Consider the following 18,761-nt stretch of genomic DNA (forward strand, 5'->3'; position numbering starts at 1 on the left):
CAGTGGGCAATGCAAGTGAGCAAGCTCAAACCACCCAATAATGATTCATGGGGGTCTCTGCAAGAAAAACAGCAAAACAATGGAGCCAAATTGTGCATTTGCAGCCCTTTATGTCAGCGAAAAGATCAAAAACTAATTTCTGAACACTCTGCTGCAAAACTCACTCTCAGACTGCCCTCAGATACTTGCACAAATATACACTTGCATTTGCTCCTCAGTGATGTAGGTGCACTTGTGCCATTTTAACAGTTTGCTCTCATATGGGACAGCTTTCATTTTGGCACTGGACTAGGACACACCAGTTGTTCCGAATTCCCAAGACAGGATTTCCGCTTCACAAATAAACTTACTATGAAGGTGGACTTGCATCACAGCAGTGCACCAACAAGACTAACAAAAGAAAAGGAGGCAAGGGTGTAATGAACTTACCCACCACAGACACATTGGATCACCAGCGGGCCATCTGCAACACTGCTTATGCCAGGCAGGCAGGCACGCACATAGCAGTTAAACGTCTCCGCTCAGGCACACTCACTGTCACATATTAGAAAATCCTGCACCAGACGCAACGATGTCCCCTTGACTTTGATGTTCCTGGTCTTTCTCCCTTTCGCATTGCAGGATTGAGGACTGGTCTCTTCCCTGCCACCCCCCCTGCCTTTCTTAACACGAGTTGATGTATAGTGTGCTGCATGGTCGCTGTAGTCCCCCGCTCATGAGAGAGCAAGTTCCTGCTAATGGAGTTCCTATGCCTGGTCCAAGTTTCTTTTTGTTGTCTTTTTTAAGAAAAAAGACAATACGAAACCTTTTTGTAGTGTTGGGTTAAGTCGTATGCGTCTGCAGCCGTTACACGTGAGGTTTGCTCCTGCTCTCTTGACTGCTGTATTATTGTTGTCCTCCTTCTATGTTAGCGGCCGGCCCAGGCGGTTGTAGGCCCATGACTGAATATTTGATGTGTAAATAAAGGGTTAAAAAAAAAAAAAAAAAAAAAAAAAAAAAAAGCTCCCTATAACCAGCACGCAGCAAAAATAAAAGCTACCAGGTCTCTCTGATCTGATGGACACAACCTTCAAATCATTCCAAAAAGTACTCCTGGCATTCAGAAATAGGCACTGACAAAACCAATAGTCTAGTTTTAATGTGACATTGGGGTCTGCCCTGTGGATTCTAGCAGCGCAGCTGAGGCGGTTCCCTGCATGCACCATCTCTTTACGGAAACAACATCTACGATGTCACTAGTGAAGCTCACCCCCCCTCCCAATAAAGCCTAACTCTGGGCCTAAACTTACTTTTTGAAGGGAAACTCCTACAGCATTACTTTTTCTCCCGGCTGTAAATACAAGAGACTGACGGCGACGCTATTACAAACTAGTCACAATTGTGGGTGCAAATTACGCTCCTGCTCATTACCGTTTGCAGGGGTGTGGTAATTAACGGTCACACAATCTGTACAATCCGCACCTTAGACTAGGTAAATGAACGTACTTTGCACACAAATTCACACGTTTTCCGTCGTGCAGACTGGATTTTCGCCCTCCCGTTTTAACTGCTCCACATCAAGAGGGCAAAAAGCCCATGCAAACAAAATGTGCCCCTCAAATACAATCCTCGAAACGGGATTCCTGATCCACGTTTTGTCAGGGCCTCAGATGTAAACCTCTATTTGGAGGACACATCGTTTCAACCATTCTGCCTTCAGATCTCGGGACAGTCTCCAATCCGCCTCCATCCTTCTGCAGAGAAACCCTCCCCTCTAGGCGCTTCTTCCACCCACTAAAGAATTCTAGCGCCCCATCACACAACCGCTACACCAACAAGACAATAAAAACCTCTTGTCGTGACACTGACATGGCTCAGGCACCACATATTTAGAACTGACATTAGAAGAATAGTTGTCAAGCACAGGTTTGACATCTGCGCTTAAAAAAACAAGACCCGTTAAAGAAACCTACCTTGGAGGTCAAAGCAGATTGCAAAGCAAAGCAATCTGCAAAGCGGGGGCTACCTTGTCACGTTAAAGAAAATCTCACTCTCTGCATTGTACAAAGTCTTGATGCCGTACAAGGCTTTCCATTTCCATTCTAAGACACTAATTCAATTTCGATCCTCCTATTAGTGCAAAAGTAACCAACAAAACTACATACAATATATATATGCAATGGAAAAAACTGCGACTCACCTCTCCTGTAGACTGCAAGCCAAATCGCCCTGCACTCCCGACTCCAGTGAAGAGAGCGCGTGGTGGCGTGCTGCGTCACTGCTGCATTTTAAGCAGCACAGCGCGGGGGCTGGCCAAAATGTCCAGGGCCATCAGTCCAGGGTCATCATTGGTAGCGTTTTCGCGCTACAAGATTGACGGCCTTGGACCCACATAAACGATAGGCCGCGCACCACACCACCACCACTATGTTAGGTGGTGCGTGCACTGGATTGCCTATGCTTTTCCTGCATTTTCCCGTCGTACCATGCTGCCCCCTAGAGCCTTCACCGCGCACCACACCACCACCGCTATGCTAGGTGGTGCATGCACTGGATTGCCTGTGCTTTTCCCGTCGTACGTGCTGCCCCCTAGAGCCTTCACCTGGTACTGCAGTGGCAGATAGCACTCGCCAGGCCGGTCAAGTAGGCCTGAAAACTGGCTCGCCCATCAAGAAATTCACTCGCATTTGCGAGCGGTCAAGTACATTTTTCGAGCCCTGTCCCCCCCTCCACTTTTTGCCAGACTGATGCACTCTGACTTGATGTGCCCAGAGTCCCTGCCAATCAGGCTCCCAGGGCCTGTATTCTTTCCCAAAAACTGTACCTTGTACCCCCAATTGGCACTCTGGTCACAGGTCAGCCTCTGGTAAATCATACTACAGGTACCAAGGGCACTGATCAGGGAAGGCCCCTAAAGGCTGCAGCACTTATTGTGCCACCCTTAGAGGCCCTGTACCTTTACACGCACACACTTCCTTTGCAGGCTGCGCGTTTTGGTGCAGAACAAAGTGAAGAGTCGACATGGCACACATCCTTGTGTTTTTCATAAACAAGTAGAATCCACCCACAAGAATCAAAGGTGTAACAAGATGTGTGGTCTTGCGGGTGAGGTTTCCTACAATGGTAGGAAGCACAGTGTTCTTTAAATACCCCTCACACACCAAAAGGGCCCTTGGTGTCATGCTTCATCATAGGGGTCTTCGCACTCCTCTACGGAGCGCAGCATGCTACTAACCAACGGATACGCGGGAGCACTTGATGTAACCACTATGTGTAGTGTGTGAGGGTGTGAGTGGTAAGGTCAGCAGTGATTAGTGAGTGAACGTTAAAACATACCTGGCAAATGGGGGCTAGAAAGATTTTTAATAAACCCCCTTGCTGGTATTGTTAAAACCAGTGAGATGGAGGTTTAACGTATTAATGTACAACACCTCCTGTGTGTCTGTGTCAACATGTTTCGAAGCCAGATGCTTTTTCTTCAGGATAGGTACGCAGATCCCTACCTTAATCACAAAGGATAGTGAAATACTGTCCAGAACATAGGGAATACTATATGTAAGTTATATGTATAGTGTGCCTATTATGTTCAAATGGTTTGGCGACAAAGTAATATCTCTATCTCCTCTTGCTATCTAGAAGTCCAAGGCCTCATGAGCCTTCTGAGAGAACGCAGGGGACTCTGTGCTAATGAGCATTTAAAGTACACAGTGTGCTTCCTACCATTGTAGGAAACATCACCCACATCTTGTTACACCTTGAATTCTTGTGGGTGGATTCTACTGGTTTATGAATCATAGTAAGGGGAGATTGAATCCACTCCCAGTGTCCCTCCGGACACCTTCTCTCCACTCCCTTCTTTGATATTTGCGACACATCCTTGTGTGCCATGCCTACAACCCCACTGCCCTGGCATAGATCAGCCACCCCTCTAGCTGGGTGCACTATACCAAAGGTGAGGGTACAGGCGCTTGCGCCCTGTACCCCTACAGTGTCTAAGTCAAATCTTAGACATTGTAAGTGCAGTACTGCCATTAAGAGCATATGGTGCTGGGAATTTGTCCTTACGAACTCCACAGTACCAGAATGGCTTTAGTGAAAACGAAGAAGTTTGGTATCAAACTTCTCAGCACATTAAACCTACACTGATGCCAGTGTGGGATTTAATGAAAAATGCACTTGGAGGGCATCTTAGAGATGTCCCCTGAAAAACGACCAGCCTCTATTGGGTTCCCGGACTGGTACACACAAGCCTGCCACCACGAGAGTGGTTTATGGACCACTGGGGTGGAAGCCTTCGCTCCCTGAGCCCAGAAACAAAGCCTTTCCTGGGAAGAGGTGTTCACACCTCCCCCAGGCCAGGAAGAGCCATCAGTGGAAGGGGAGCTTCAAAGTCCTTGCGCCTTTGTAATGAGACTCCTAGCCTCTCCTGCTATCAGGAACAGGCCCCCTTCTCGTCTCCCCTCCTTTTCGGCCAGAAGACAGGTGGGAAAAATCAGCACAGCTCAGAAGGTGTGCCCACGTCTGCCAACCCCACCCCCCAGGTGGGAGGAGGAGAGGTGAAGCCCACTCTTCAGTGCCTGCCATCTTTCAGATGGCAGGCACTCTCCACTCCCCCATGTGGGGTGAGCACACAAAGTGTGTAGTCACCCTAAGGTCAGTAGCCCATTGGCTACTAACCTCGAGAGCCCTAATACGCCCCCTAAATACAGTATTTAGGAAACAGCCCTGAACCAAGGCAGATTCCCGCAACCTACGCAGGACAAAAGAAGAGGCCCAGCAGAGGAGACTGAAGATAACAACTGACTTGGCCCCAGCCGTACCTGCCCATCTGCAGTTTTCAGAGATCCTGCACCAGAAGTCGCACTGTCTTGCAGTCAGCGACTTCCAGAACCCTGGGAGGACTGATTACCTTCAACAAAGACCGGATCTCCTGCGAAGAGCAGCTCTGTTCAAAAGAAACAGCCAAGAGACTCAGATGCTTGGAACCACCACTGCACACGAAGCCTACGGCCAGAGTTAGAGTGGCCCCACCGGTCCCAGCGAGGTTCCCCCAGCGCTCCAGAGTCCGAGTCCACCATGGGTTGACCCCTGACATAGCCCTCAGCCTCTGCACGGAGACCCCCCCCCCCCCCGACCCCCCCCACCAACCCAGAGTGGCCCAGTAAGGTGAAATCCGAGCTCCTGCATCCAGCTGCCCTGGAGAAAAAAAAACCTGGAGTTGCAGCTACATCCCGAGCCCTCTAACTTACCTGCCCAGCTGTTGATTCATCGCGGAAGTCTTCCTGGACCGAGCTTGCAGCTAAAGACCAAAAGCGAAAATCCTCATTGAAAACAGGGCAGCCGACGCTAAAACAGCACCCAGCACCAGCCGCTGCTGCGGGTGCACTGTGTGCTAAACCGGATCCCCCTTTGCCCTGAGCCTAACACCAGAAGCTTGGCTCCCACAACCTTGTGGCCTGCTTGTCAGCAGCCATCAACCAGAGGCCCCCTTATCCCCCACTGGATAACATTGGGCCTCAGGACTCTGCACCCAGCCGCCCTAGTGCTGCTGAGGGTGTAACTAGAGTGCATCCTTGACCCTGGGGGACCCCCGAGTCGACCCCCAGAATACTAACTCCCACAACCAAATATTTACCTTTGAACCGATAACCCTACTTTCCTCCATAGGATAACCTTGACTGTTTTTCTGTGAAAAGTTTCTAAGTGTGGAGTTACAAAATCTTTAAAAGTCTAAAACTGTAACCAAATAACAAACGCTTTTACTTACCCGTTGAAAGGAAATGTCCCAGTGCAGTATCCAGGTATACTGCACTGTATAAGAAGACTAATCTGTAAAGTAATCTACTTGACATTCTACTAAAAAGCCAATACAAAGTTTATGTACAATCTTTCAAAACATTGCATTACTAGTAGTTCTACAGTAATCAAATCAAAAGTATATATACAACTGAAATACAAACGGTTTACAAACTGTATTATTACTGCAAAGTACTTATCACTTACTTATGCCAGGCTTGCTTGGTTCTAGGAAATAAAATAACTAAGAATATTTTTATGCAAACATTGGTCTGAGTTCAGTCTTTGAGTGTCTGACAATCACTTGCTGATTGAGTGTGTCCAACAAATGCTTAGCACTACCCTCTGATAAAGCCTTACTGCTCGTCCACACTACCACAAAGAGAGAGCAAGGTGCTATCTACTTTTACCTCAGCCTACCTTTGGGGTTCCACTGAACTTTGTGCACACTATACCTTGGTTTGGTAAAGTATATACAGAGCCAACTTCCTACAGTACTCGACAGGCTATTCAAGCCCTCCCCAGAAGTATTTTAAAAAGGCGTTCTTTAGGGTAGTAAAGAAGAGTTGGGGCAATATTATGGACAGGGCAGGGAACAAATACAGAAGCCCCATGCAATAGTTCACTTTTACAGCAATGATTCTCCCAAGCCAAGATACAGCGAGTCCCTCCAAATCTCAGCCAGTAAAGGGACAAATTAAGTTTATATAGGTCTAAGATGTCAGCAGAGATCCAAACCCCAAGATACAGAATGTTTGCCTGTATACTTTTTTTTTTTTTTTTTTTTAAACGTCAGTTGTGGCTGCGGGAATGTATCTGTAGCAATCCTTTGCTCTAGTGTCACAATTAGCAATGGAAATTAAATTACTTGTAACCGAGCCATTTGTTTCAAGCAAACAGAATTTTAAACTTATGACATGTTGGGAGGGGGGGAAGTGCTCGGCATTATTACAGACCTGTACTGCTGCCCCGGGTGCCCAACCGCACTGTCGTCTGGATCCCTAATGCTGTTTTTGTGTCATGGGTAAACACGGATCATGCCTGCATGTCGTGACATAGGCCTGTCTTATTGATTGATGTCTGGGCGTGATGGGCGCCCAAAGTGCTACCCTCCTACATCAAGCGTTAAGGAGCAGGAGTGCAATGGTGGCAACATACCATGTAGTGATCAGTATTAGTGAACGGTCCTTTTTACCCTGTATCACTGGAGGGAGGCCTACAAGCTCACTCACCTTAAAAGGTCCACATCTGGGTGCTTAACTCGCCTTTGATCTACATCAGGTAGATGTGGAGGGCTGCTACAGCGCAGTAGTAGTGGCTCTGCGCTGGATGTGCCTGGGAAGGATACAGTACAAGGATAGAGGAGGAGTACTATGTAGTATATGCGAGATTAGTGCATGTGCTCAATGTATGTATGCATGTGAGGAATACATGACAGACGTAATGCTGTGCAGTACATGAGCAATGAAAGCATGTGCTGGGTGTATGTGTGCTTGGGTGAAGTGCTGTGAAACAAGCACAAAGTGAGTGTGTGCGCACGTTTGTAAGTAACACACCCTGGTACAATACAGAGAAGCCATAGTAATGAGCAGTGAATGCAAACTGCATGCGTGTGCTGAATGCATGTATGTATGTATATAATATTTATTAAGCGCAACAAACACCCCACGGGTACCCTGGCGCTGTGTGTCTATTGTATGAATGTACACTGAATGCAAGTGTGCCTACAATGGTGCATTACACGGAGGACCCTGGGTTCCATTTAGGGACACCCAGGCCTGCTTGGTGAAGACATGAAGAGGAGAGGAATCCTCCCAGACAGATGTGTGTATTGCTTCATTCCTATGAGCTGGGTGTGACACACTGGAGGAAGGGAGAAAGGTACACTCCCTTTACACTTCAAAAGGTTGCACTTTAATTCAGTGATAGACCACAAGGAAGGGGCCTGCACACATCTCAGAAAGGAGATGGGGATGATAACCATAAAGCATAGAGCTGGGAGCCTTGGGTTAACTTTTTCATGTACATATCACTGTGGCTGGCATCCAGGTGTGACATCTGGTCACTCCCATGAATTGTGTTGTGGGTCAATCAGCTTTGGAGTCTTTCAAGGGGAAAGAAGAAAAGGAGAGGTGGACACTTCAAAAGAAGCAGGACCCCAAGATAAATCTTCAAATACTTTGGCCCTAAATCACATTTTGGTGTCTGGAAATAGACACTAAGAAGGGGAGGTTGAGACTCCAAACTTTGTCATCTGTCAAGCACCGAGGCTGTATGCAGAGGGAAAGTTCTGCAAGACTTCGGCCTGTGACCAGGACTGGGGGCCAATACCTGCTAGTCTCCCTGCTCGGTGAGGGAGATCACCCAGGCAAATCAAGAAGACACGTTCTGGAGCACCAGCACTTGCATGCTTGTCAAGACCAGTGTACTCTGTGAGGAAGAGGAGAGAGTTGCAGGGAGTGAGGTCCAGTGGGGAGCCTTGCCAAGAGGACTATCTTCCTATGCAGGGTGTAAGGGAGTAGCCCGTATGCAGGAGGGTCGTTTAGGGGACCCCCGTATGCCAGGAGAGGGAGACTGTGAACTGAGCCATGAGATAGCCCCGACCTCAAGGGGTTTGTGTTGTTGCTTCTGAATGTCGTTATTTCTTTACATGTGTATAGCTAGAAAAAAACTCTTATAAAAGCAAGTATTTGACTGGACATGGATTTACTGTTCTTACCGTTTGCACTTTGGGTTACGAGTCATGTTCACTACCTGTATCTACATTACCCCCAGGAGGGAACCTCTGACTGGCCACAGCTATCAATGAGAATCAAGTGCAGAAGGGGTTCATGGCCCAGTTGCTTAGGCTTTATAGTAGAGTAAAAGGCCTGAACCACAACAGTTAAGCTTTGTAGCCCCTGCATGCCCTGTGGCCCTCTGAAAGGGGTTCTTGATGTGGCAGTTAAACAGAAAGCTCTTCTTAACCCAATGAAACACTATGTGACACCCTTGACAGTCAAATCAGCTGTGATGGTGTGCACCAGAAGAAAGTTTACAATCTCTAGTTTAAAGGATGCCGATATAACCAATTGTGATATAGCAAATAACATATGCACAGGTTGTCTACGAATGCTGTGTAAGTATGTTAACATGCACTACCAGTAGATAGTATTGGGCTGAGCAATATAAAAGAATGCGTGACGCAGGAGGAAGATGGTAAGCCAACAGTTGCTGACTGTGGTGGGGATAAGACCAGGAAGACAACCCCTAGACAAGTTCCATGTTCCAAAGAAAGGGAATGGATTTGAGCTGATAATCCACCAGGTGATCCAATACCAAGCTGAGGGACAGTAAAATGTTAATATAATCAGTGTCCAACTTTGACCAGATTGCCCAGCATCATGTTTCTCACTATCAAAACTGAGAGCACAGCTGTAAACTGATTCCTAATCTGTGTTTCACGTCCTTAATGTGGTGTGTCTGGAAAAGTATCATTTAGAATAAATAGTTAATACACAGAAAATAATAGAAGATGAAAAGCCTCAGAACATGGTTTTGTACTTGACCAGAAAGCAGCAACTGTCCAGCAACGGCATTTCCTAAGGAACTGTTACCAGTAAAACAAGGGCTGAAGCATGCTAGAGAGGCACTGTGATGACGTCTCTTGATAAAAGTAGATATGGCTACTCTACTGAATAAATAGGAATGGTCTGCATTCTGAGCCGGAGTGGACCTATATTACTCTAAATCAAATACAAGTGTGGGGTCACATGCATACTTGTATAGAAAACACTTCTGCTCCCAAAGAAAGACCAAAAGGCAGGAGAGAAGGTATTGGGATTGAGGACCACCAACATTATTGTAAGTTTAAAAAAGACCCACCAGACAGCACTTTTTCCCTTCAGCCATGAATGAACAGCACACTTTCCCACGGATCACATTGACTTCCATCAATAAAAGGGATGAATCCAGACAGAGCAACCCTACCACAGCACAGAAGAGAACCCTGCAGGCGCAGCAGCAGGCTATCTTCTCATTATTATGCCTATACAAAGGAGCAATACATGGAGGAAAGGGAGACCCTTGATGGGGTTTGTGATAGTGTGCAACAATCAACAATGATGGAACTTTGAACATCTTCAGGACTTAAAACTTGAGCATCTGGTGGTGAGAGGCACATGAGGATGGAGAGGTAGGCCCCAACATGGATGCACAGCGACGGCATGAAATGTCATAAAAGATAACCATTCAACTGAACCATGTAAGAGTATTGAGAAAAACTGACTGGACAAGGCTTGGGCGGTAAGGATGCCAAGTGTGTTGTTCAACCATTCATGGAAAAATAAAATTTTCATAGCTCAAGTCACACTTGAAACTACTTGTGAACAGAACTCCCTTCGGCCTAGGGACAGACACAGGTCTGTCTTCGGTTGATCCTGTGGAAAAGGTAAAAATTATTTGTGGAACGGGACAGTGACATAATACCCTGAAAAATACTTTGCGTCTAAGCTATGATGTTTGCCTGATACCTGAAGCCCTCAATTTACAACCTCATGTTTAACTTCACAGGATTTCAAACTACATAGTACATAAATGAAATGGACCTTAAGAAACCAAAGTATTTTATTGTGTGAATTAAAGGGCAGAATAAGTAGGTTGCACAATTTGGACCAGAGAATTAAAACAGGCATTACAGTTTATTTTGAGCAGAATATTTTGACTCCAGTGTGATTTACAAGAGAAGCAGTGCGTGAAAAGATGTGCCACAAGTCAAGAATGGAAGCGTGTGCAAGGATATAGGACAGGAACCAGAGAAGGAAAACTGACCTGTTTCCCATTGAAACCTTCAGAACAATCCAACTGAATGGGAAAACCCAGAGTCACTGGGCAATAGGCTGGTGGAGGTAAGCCAGTAAACTAAACATGCACCTATGGTAGGGGAGACTGGCAAGAATGAGGTGGGAGGATTTTCGTGTACAGATGGTCAAAGAGCACTGAGAATGGTGCGCATAAGATGGTTTGGAACTTCCTGCAGAGGGAAACAGGAGGACAATGTTACAAGTCAATGGGAACACACGTCAGCCACATACTCTGGTTCTTGAATTGTAATTAAGGATATTCAGATGGCACCATTACAGCTGGTGCCAGCCCTAAAGGTCCATAATGAATTTGCTGATCTGCCTGAGACTCGGGTCTATTAATTCCATTAGTCTCATACAGCAAAGTATGGCTATGACACAAATTGTGATAAGGGACTTGCTCTACAAGGTGGATGGATTACGGACTCCGACAGGAATAAGCAGTGCAGCTGACCCAGAGGAAGCATGCCATCTCACTCTCTCCTTTACAGTTATTCCTGCTGGACATACACTTTGACATTTGTCAGATCAGAGGTCATTGGCCAGATGGACTTGTTAACTGCCCTCAAAGCGTCACGGCACGGACTCAACCATTCTAGAACAGAATAAGCAGTCCGTGCGGGGACTGAGGATACGTACAACACAACAGGACTTTGCAACACCAGACATCCTGCATGTGAGCATGCCAAGATCCATCAGAATACATAGTAAAACAGAGAAAGTAGCATTTCCACGAGTGATACATTGTACTGCCTAGTAAAGCAAAAGATGAGTTAATACTGTAATGACCACTCCACACATTTGTCTTTCGCCCCGACACAGGAACAGTAAGAAAGCAGTCCACCACCTCCAGTGGTATCTTCTATCTAATACATTCCAGAACACATACCAAGCATTCCATTACCACCCAGGAATGTAAGGTGTCTTCAACAGTACATACAAAGCTACATCACAACACATCATCCTCCTTAAAACAAGAAACCGTTGTTCTCAACTTGAGATCCAAGTTTAACAGCAATAACCTATGCAAATAAGATGAAAGCATCATAAATAATCTTCCAACTAACTAAATAACACACCAATAGATATCCAAAAAAAAACAACTGGTCATCCCACAATATGGGTACATATGTAGTTCCCTATCTTACAAATATAATCATACTAAGTTCGGGGTTTATTTACAATCCAACCAAGTTTAATAACTGTACCTCCTACACAGTGGCCAGGTTCAACAATATTAAGGTGTCCAGGTTCATTTCCCCTTTTATTACCAGTATTTTCGTGTACCAGAGTTCCGGGTGATTGCATCAGTTTACTTCCCCTGGATTCTTGGTGTGCCCGATGTTTAGGAACCGGTCGGTCATGCACGTTCACATCATCCTTGCTCACATCATCCAGCCATTCGTACTCCTTCACACCTGTTCGCTCTTCTTACAGAGCCACACTTCTTCCATTTCCCGTAAACAAAGATATTAAATTCAGAGGCCACACCTTTGTCAATTAATAGTGCAGAATTGCAGAACATTCATTCAACCATCAAAGGCTCCAAGTATTTGCTTTGATCCTCTCTCACTATACCACCTTTTTTCACTCTAACCCAATCACCAATTTCAATGTGACATGGTTTACATCCATGTTTTTTTATCATAGTATTTGGCTTGGGACTACCTTTCTTTAACCATCCTAGGGGACCACGCCACCTTCATTGACACGATCCATCCTACTTTGCCCTTCGTACCCATAGTAGCGCGAAGTGTGATCCTATAGGACCATACTGTGCGGCACAGCTCCTTTCTCCAGTTTAACTGGTTGCCACTTGCCAAGAGCACAATACCTTTTATAACTCGGTTGGACCTCTCAACAGTGCTGTTACCAGCAGGATAATATGCAGAGGTCGTCTTGTGCATGATCCCATTCCTACCCAAGAAGGATTTCGAAATGTCCAAGGAAAATTGTGGCCCATTTTCACTTACAACCATTTTAGGCAACCCTTCTATTAGAAATAGCTTATCAACACTATTGATCTTACTAGCATCTGCCTTTGTAGGATTTTCACTTCTGGCCACTTAGAAAAGGGATCAATAATCACAACTAAATACCAATGTTCACTATTCTCTCAAACCGGTCTAGTGATCTCAGCATCCATTCTCTCCGATGGCATTTTGGGACAACTAATAAGGTGATTTGAGTGTATAATGCGTTTTGTCAGCATTGTCACACGGAATACAATTTCTCATCTTCTGTAGGAAGTTGGCTCTCTATATAGTGTACTAAAAAGAAGTACACTGTGCAGAGAGTCTTTGGGTCCCCAGTTGGCTTACAGAGGCCACAGCAGATAATACTAACACTCTTTTGAGGTAGTGTGGGTGAGCAGTTAGGCTTATCAGAGGGTAGTGCTAACCATTTGTTGTACTTAGAGGCAATAAATGAGAGAGACACTCAAAGAATAAATCCGAGACCAAACTAGAAAAACACTTTTTATATAGGTTTTAAAATCAAGAACTTTGTTCAAAAGGTAAGCACTATTTTTGTAATCATCCGTTACAGTTAAGTAAATATTTCAAAGCAGAGCACCTTCACGCACAGTGCAGTCCTATGGGAGGAAAAGTCATAAATGCAGTAAAGGTAAGTACAGTCCGTTTCTTGGGGTTCACCTTCTGGGTTTAGAGTTGGAGTGGGCCAAGGTCCAAGCAGTTCTTCAGAAACAGCCCAGGTTTCACCGGAAGCAAGGTGCCGGTGAGGTTGGTAGCTATGCACACTACGAAGAGGGCCACCTGCAAACAGGCTGCATAGTGGGACTTACAGGCAAGTCAGAGCTCCCAAACAGCGGCATAGGTCGCAAGGGTCTTGGAGCAAGGGTGCACAGCCGGGCCAGGCAGCTCAGGTGCAGAGTGGTTAGGTCAGCTGGGCTGGTTGCACAAATGTGCTCCTCGCAGTTAGGGACAAACAGCTGGCCAGGGAAAAATTAGAACAGCTGGGCCACTCATGAAGTGGGTCTCAGTGATGGGGGAAGTCCTTCTACGGCTGCTCGGTGGTGGTGCAGTGAGAATCCAGACTGGACTCTCGCTGTTTGTGTTTAGTGCAGGGTGTCTGGTACCCCAGGGATTGGTGCTGCACGACTTAGGGTTGGTCCTGGTGTCTTCACACTCGGTGGGGAGACAGATCTGGCCTTCCAGAGCACGAGTACCTGTTCCTGGTCATCTGCGGCGTCGGTAGGGCCAGCGAGCTGCAAGGCATTGGACCGGACTCTGCTTGTCGGTGCTTGAAGGCTGCAGAGGAGTAGCTCCTCTATTCCAAAGGAGACTGTAGGCGATTTTTGAAGGGCTGGCAGGCTACCCAAGGCTTTGGTAGTTCTCCAGCTTGCAGAACGACTCACTCCATCGCAATTGTTGAGTTTTGCGAGTAGGTAGGTTTTTGTGCCAAATGTTTTCAGCTCTTCTGCAGTTCTCGGAAGGCAAATGATCCTTCTTCTCTTTATCCATCGAATCTTAGTTCTTGGATTCAGGCAAGCCATCTAAATACTCAATTTAGAGGCGTTATGGAGAGTAACAGAGTAGTCAATGGGCTGCTTACCTTTAGAGTGTCTGCAACATCTATATGACCACTTCCTGTGGGAAGTGGGCATAACCCTGACCCTAGAAGGCTAAATCCACCCAAAACAATATGGAAGAATTTGAAAAGTCGGGTCCACATCAGCTAGTCCACCTTGGGGGTGGTGCTGGCTGGATGCGGTCACAACTCCTAATCTTACTAATTTTCCTGTCGGTCATGCCACCAAAAAGTGGGGTCATAACTGGTGTGCGGGCATCTCCACTATCTGGAGCAGCCTGGGTCGCATAACATAAAGACAGGGCATTTGAAGCTTCCCTTCCTGGAATGCACATCCTGCAGAAAGTAGGTGTCAAATCCCCCAGCCAGGCCTCCGAGAGTGAAGGCTCTCGCCTCAGAAGGTTAAGAAACCGGGCTATGGCAGCTCGCTGATAAGAGTCCAGTCAATCAATACACTAGCAGTCAGTAGTTTTTTAGGGGGGCACCTCTGGGTGCATTATTACTAATCCCACACTAGCATCAGTGCAGGTTTAGGAAGGCTAGATGTTTGTTACCAAACATCTGTGGGTACAATGAAACAATCATGGAGCTGGAGAATTCGTATTCACAGGTGCCCAGCCATGTACTCATTATGGCGTCCCTGTGCACTTGGGATAAATAAGGTTTCGCTTGTATATCACAGGGACACATCCACCAACACAGATATGCCCATACATGGGGTGTAGTGCATACTTCCTTAATGCTGTATGGCCTACAGAAGGGGTGACTTACCTATACCTTATGCAATGCTGTGCTGGTATGGAACACAGAGGTGTGTGCCATGTCGACTCTTCATTATCTCTGCACCAAGACACGCAGGCTGCAGTGGCAATTTACATGAGCTTGGTGAGAGGCTCCTTAGAGGGGCACAATCAGTGCTGCAGCCCGTAGGGTATCCTCTTTAGGTCCAAGGCCCTAGGTACCAGAGGTACAGTTTACTGGGAACTTCCAAGGAACCTAAAGGGGTGCCAATTGTGGAACAATGGTACAGTTTTAGGGATAGAACACTGGTGCTGGGGATCTGGTTAGCAGGAACCCAGCACACTATCAGTCAAAGTTGCATCAGATACAAGGCAAAATGTGTGTGTGTGTGAATGTGTGAGATAAAAACGTAGTTTCCTACAGCTTCCATTTACTTGTCCAGCCCCGCCCACCAATACAAGGTCTTCATCCTATCCTGCACTTGGTTTTACCAATCCCCAAGTGTCCTTTGCGGCAAATATCTAAAAATCTTGTTCTCAAATTCTCAAGAGGAATAAATAGCCTTGCTATTTTTAAAAATTAAACCCCCTTCCAAGGATACTTCTCGTCTCACTTCCCACGTTAACAAAAGTCTCTTCCCAGGCCACCCTCCCATCATCATTTAATTTTCTTCTGTGCTTGTCTTCTCACCACTCTGAGCAATTTCCCCCTCATCACATGTGATTCCTGGAGTGTCATTTACGATATTGGCAACGCACCAATTTTCATAATCTTCCACCTCTCTCAAAGGCATTCTGCTTAGAATATCAACTTCCACATTTTTTCACTCCAGGCCTGTACTGTACGTTGTAATTATAATCCATTAACTTAATGGACATATGGGCTAGTCTGGGAGATCCAGTATACAAGCCATTGATAGTCAACACTTTTGTGAGTGGTTAGTGATCACTACGCAAAGTGACTCTCGCTTCCCAAATGTATTGCCTGAAATGCCTCAGAACCCATACACAAGCAAATGCCTTTCACTCAACACAGAACACTTGCCCTCTATAGGTGTCAACGTGCGAGAGGCAAATGCGGTTATATATTTCTTGCCGTCCTTTCTGATCTGGGACAAGACTGCACCAAATTCATTTACAGCTCACATCCGTGGTTACTACGCTCTGCAGGGTAGGATCATAACCTTGTAATACATATATTGGCTGTCAGTGACACTAATGCTTCCTGGCATTTTTCAGACCAATCAAAATTGTTCTTAATTTTCAGCTACTGGCGTAGATAGTACGTTTTTGTTGCAAACTTTTGTACATACTTTGAACAGAATTCCGCCAGTCCCAAAAATGCCCTAACTTAAGTCTTTATTTTTTGGTGTGGGCGCCCTTCTGATAGCTTCCAGCAGCTCCTTCTTAGGTTTAATGATCCCTCCTGTGATCTCGTGCCAGAGATACGCGACTTGGTTACTGGCAGACCTGCACTTGCTGTACTCTGCTGATAGACCCCTTTGTTCCAGAATTTGCATTACCTGTGTGAGTTTCCGGTGGTGTTTTTCCTCGTTCTTGTCCCTAACTAATACGTCATTTTTGAAAAACAATAAATCCTTAACTTATTCATGCATTAGTCTTTGGAACATGGCTGTTGCAAAGGCCAGACCCAAAGGAACCCTTTTAAATCTGAAGTAGCCAAAAAGGGTTTACAAACGTTGTCAGACACCTACTCTCAGGGTGATGGGGAATCTAATGGTAAGCAGCAGTCAAGTCTATTGTAGTGAACCATTTTACCCCTTTTGTGCTGGACAACATTTCACTAATTTCTGGCAATGGGAACTGGTCCACCAATAGAGTGAAGGTCTATACAAAACCTCATTTTGATGTTAGCTACCACTAATAGAGCTACCCATTCTGCTGACTCAACTCCCTCAATCACCCCAGCAGACTGCAATTTCTCAAGTTCTTATTCCACATTTTCCCTCAAACTAAGGGGAATATTCCTGGCTTTGTGCACCCGAGGCTCTGTATCTGGTTTTAAAATTATCCTTGGTTGATATAATTTAAGCTTTATTTTTCCTGAAAATAGGTTACCAAATATTCCCAATATGTCACACCCATACTCATCAGGTTGTAGCAATAGAACAGGCTCAGGGCTATTAGAATTCAAAGTGATATCCAATTTTCTCTGATCCATCTATCCGAGCACTGAGAGACCATTGTATGAGACGTATAGTTTTCCTAAGGCCTCCCTGTCTTTGAACTTGAGAAGTAATTCTTTGTATCCCACCCTGTCTATGTGCTTTCCCATAAACCTTTTAGGAGATGTGTCAGGTTTTTTCAAGATAGTTTCCCACAACAGGTGCAAACAGATCACACCAAACGCTCTTATGGACTATCGTATATGGAAATCCAGAATCCGCCACTATAGATATATGTACTCCACCGACAGTCATACGACGTTGGTTTCTTGCACTTACCATCCATACTTGGAACATTCTCAATGTTCAATACACACATTCAGATTATTGGCCGACTTCACTGAATGCATCTCATTGTCAGAATCCTACATTAACACAGATTTGCTCTTTTTTCTTTGACACACTTTGTGAAAGTGTCCTATTACACCACAATTTGAGCGTTTCTGCTTTCAGGCAGGACACTTCCGGTCATTCGCTAAATGTGTACTACTCCCACATCCGTAACACTTTTTTGGTGCCTTACGCATGTCCTATTTCCTTACCCCATCTGGATTTCCTTCTTTCCCCATCTAGTCATCTCTGAGAAAGGTTTTGCACTCTTCACCACGACAACTGTCGCAGTGTCCTCCTGTTTATTCTTCTACTCAGAAAGTTCATCTTTTACACATCTTCATGTTAACTCTGCTCTTTTCACAATATCAATGACATCTTGCAGTGGTGAATCACCCTTAGCCCACAAATTGTCTTGAACAGATGGGTTAGCTGGATGCAAGACTAGCTGGTCGCGAATCAGTTTATCATGCAGGGTCACAAAACTGTAGTTAAGGGCTAAGTTCTTGAACACAACCACAAAATCTTCTATGGGGTCATCCTTGCCCTGCTTTCTATAAAATAAGTTGTATCGATTCACAGCCACACAAACTGTAGGTTTAAAACGTGCCCAAGTCTTCCAAAGCATTGTGGAACACATCCCACTGTTCTACAGGTCTGTGTTTTTTCCATATGAAGTTATACATCTTAAACCCCCCATGACCTAAACAGTGTAATAGTATTTTTTTCTTCTTCTCTGGAGTTAGTTCATCGCCATCTTCACAGGTGCAAATAAAGTTGATAAAATATTCTTGCCACTCTTCCCATTTTAGTGTTGATTCAACAGACGCCGATAGAAAAGTTCACAATGTTCCCATAGGCTATGATGTATAAAGAATCTTACACAAATTATATCACCACAAAACATATCTACGTAAAATCATAGTCATTAAATGTACCATATTCTTTATGCCAACCAGAACCCTTTAATTCTGATAAAACAGCATATTGACCTCGCCCTAAGTTATGCACCTCAAGTTATGGTGTTAAAAGCATGCATTATCATTGTAAGCTGTCTTTGCCACCTGAGGTACAATTAAACAGAAAGCACATTTGTTGTCTTTTCTGCCAGAGGCATAAACATGCACAATGTGCATTGTATTAGTAACTTTTTATTTTTACTATTTTATATTGCGCAGACGTGGCCTGAAGGCATCAGAGTGCTCTACATTACATTTGCATCGGTAGCTGTGGACAGAATAAATGCAGCTGTTGGACAAGGTACGTACACGGTTCAAGCATAGATCAGGATGGTGGGGACATAGTGTCAACAAGCAACTGACCAACTTCCTCGAAACCAA

General features: G+C 45.3%; 1 protein-coding gene across 12 annotated transcripts in view; it reads right to left on the reverse strand.

The window, feature by feature from the left end:
* Positions 1-18,761, reverse strand: part of AMMECR1L (AMMECR1 like) — a 1,417,960-nt gene that overhangs the window by 1,346,180 nt on the left and 53,019 nt on the right. The window lies entirely within an intron of this gene.

This window comes from Triturus cristatus, chromosome 11 (genome assembly GCF_964204655.1).
Source record: "Triturus cristatus chromosome 11, aTriCri1.1, whole genome shotgun sequence".
Classification (NCBI taxonomy): domain Eukaryota; kingdom Metazoa; phylum Chordata; class Amphibia; order Caudata; family Salamandridae; genus Triturus; species Triturus cristatus.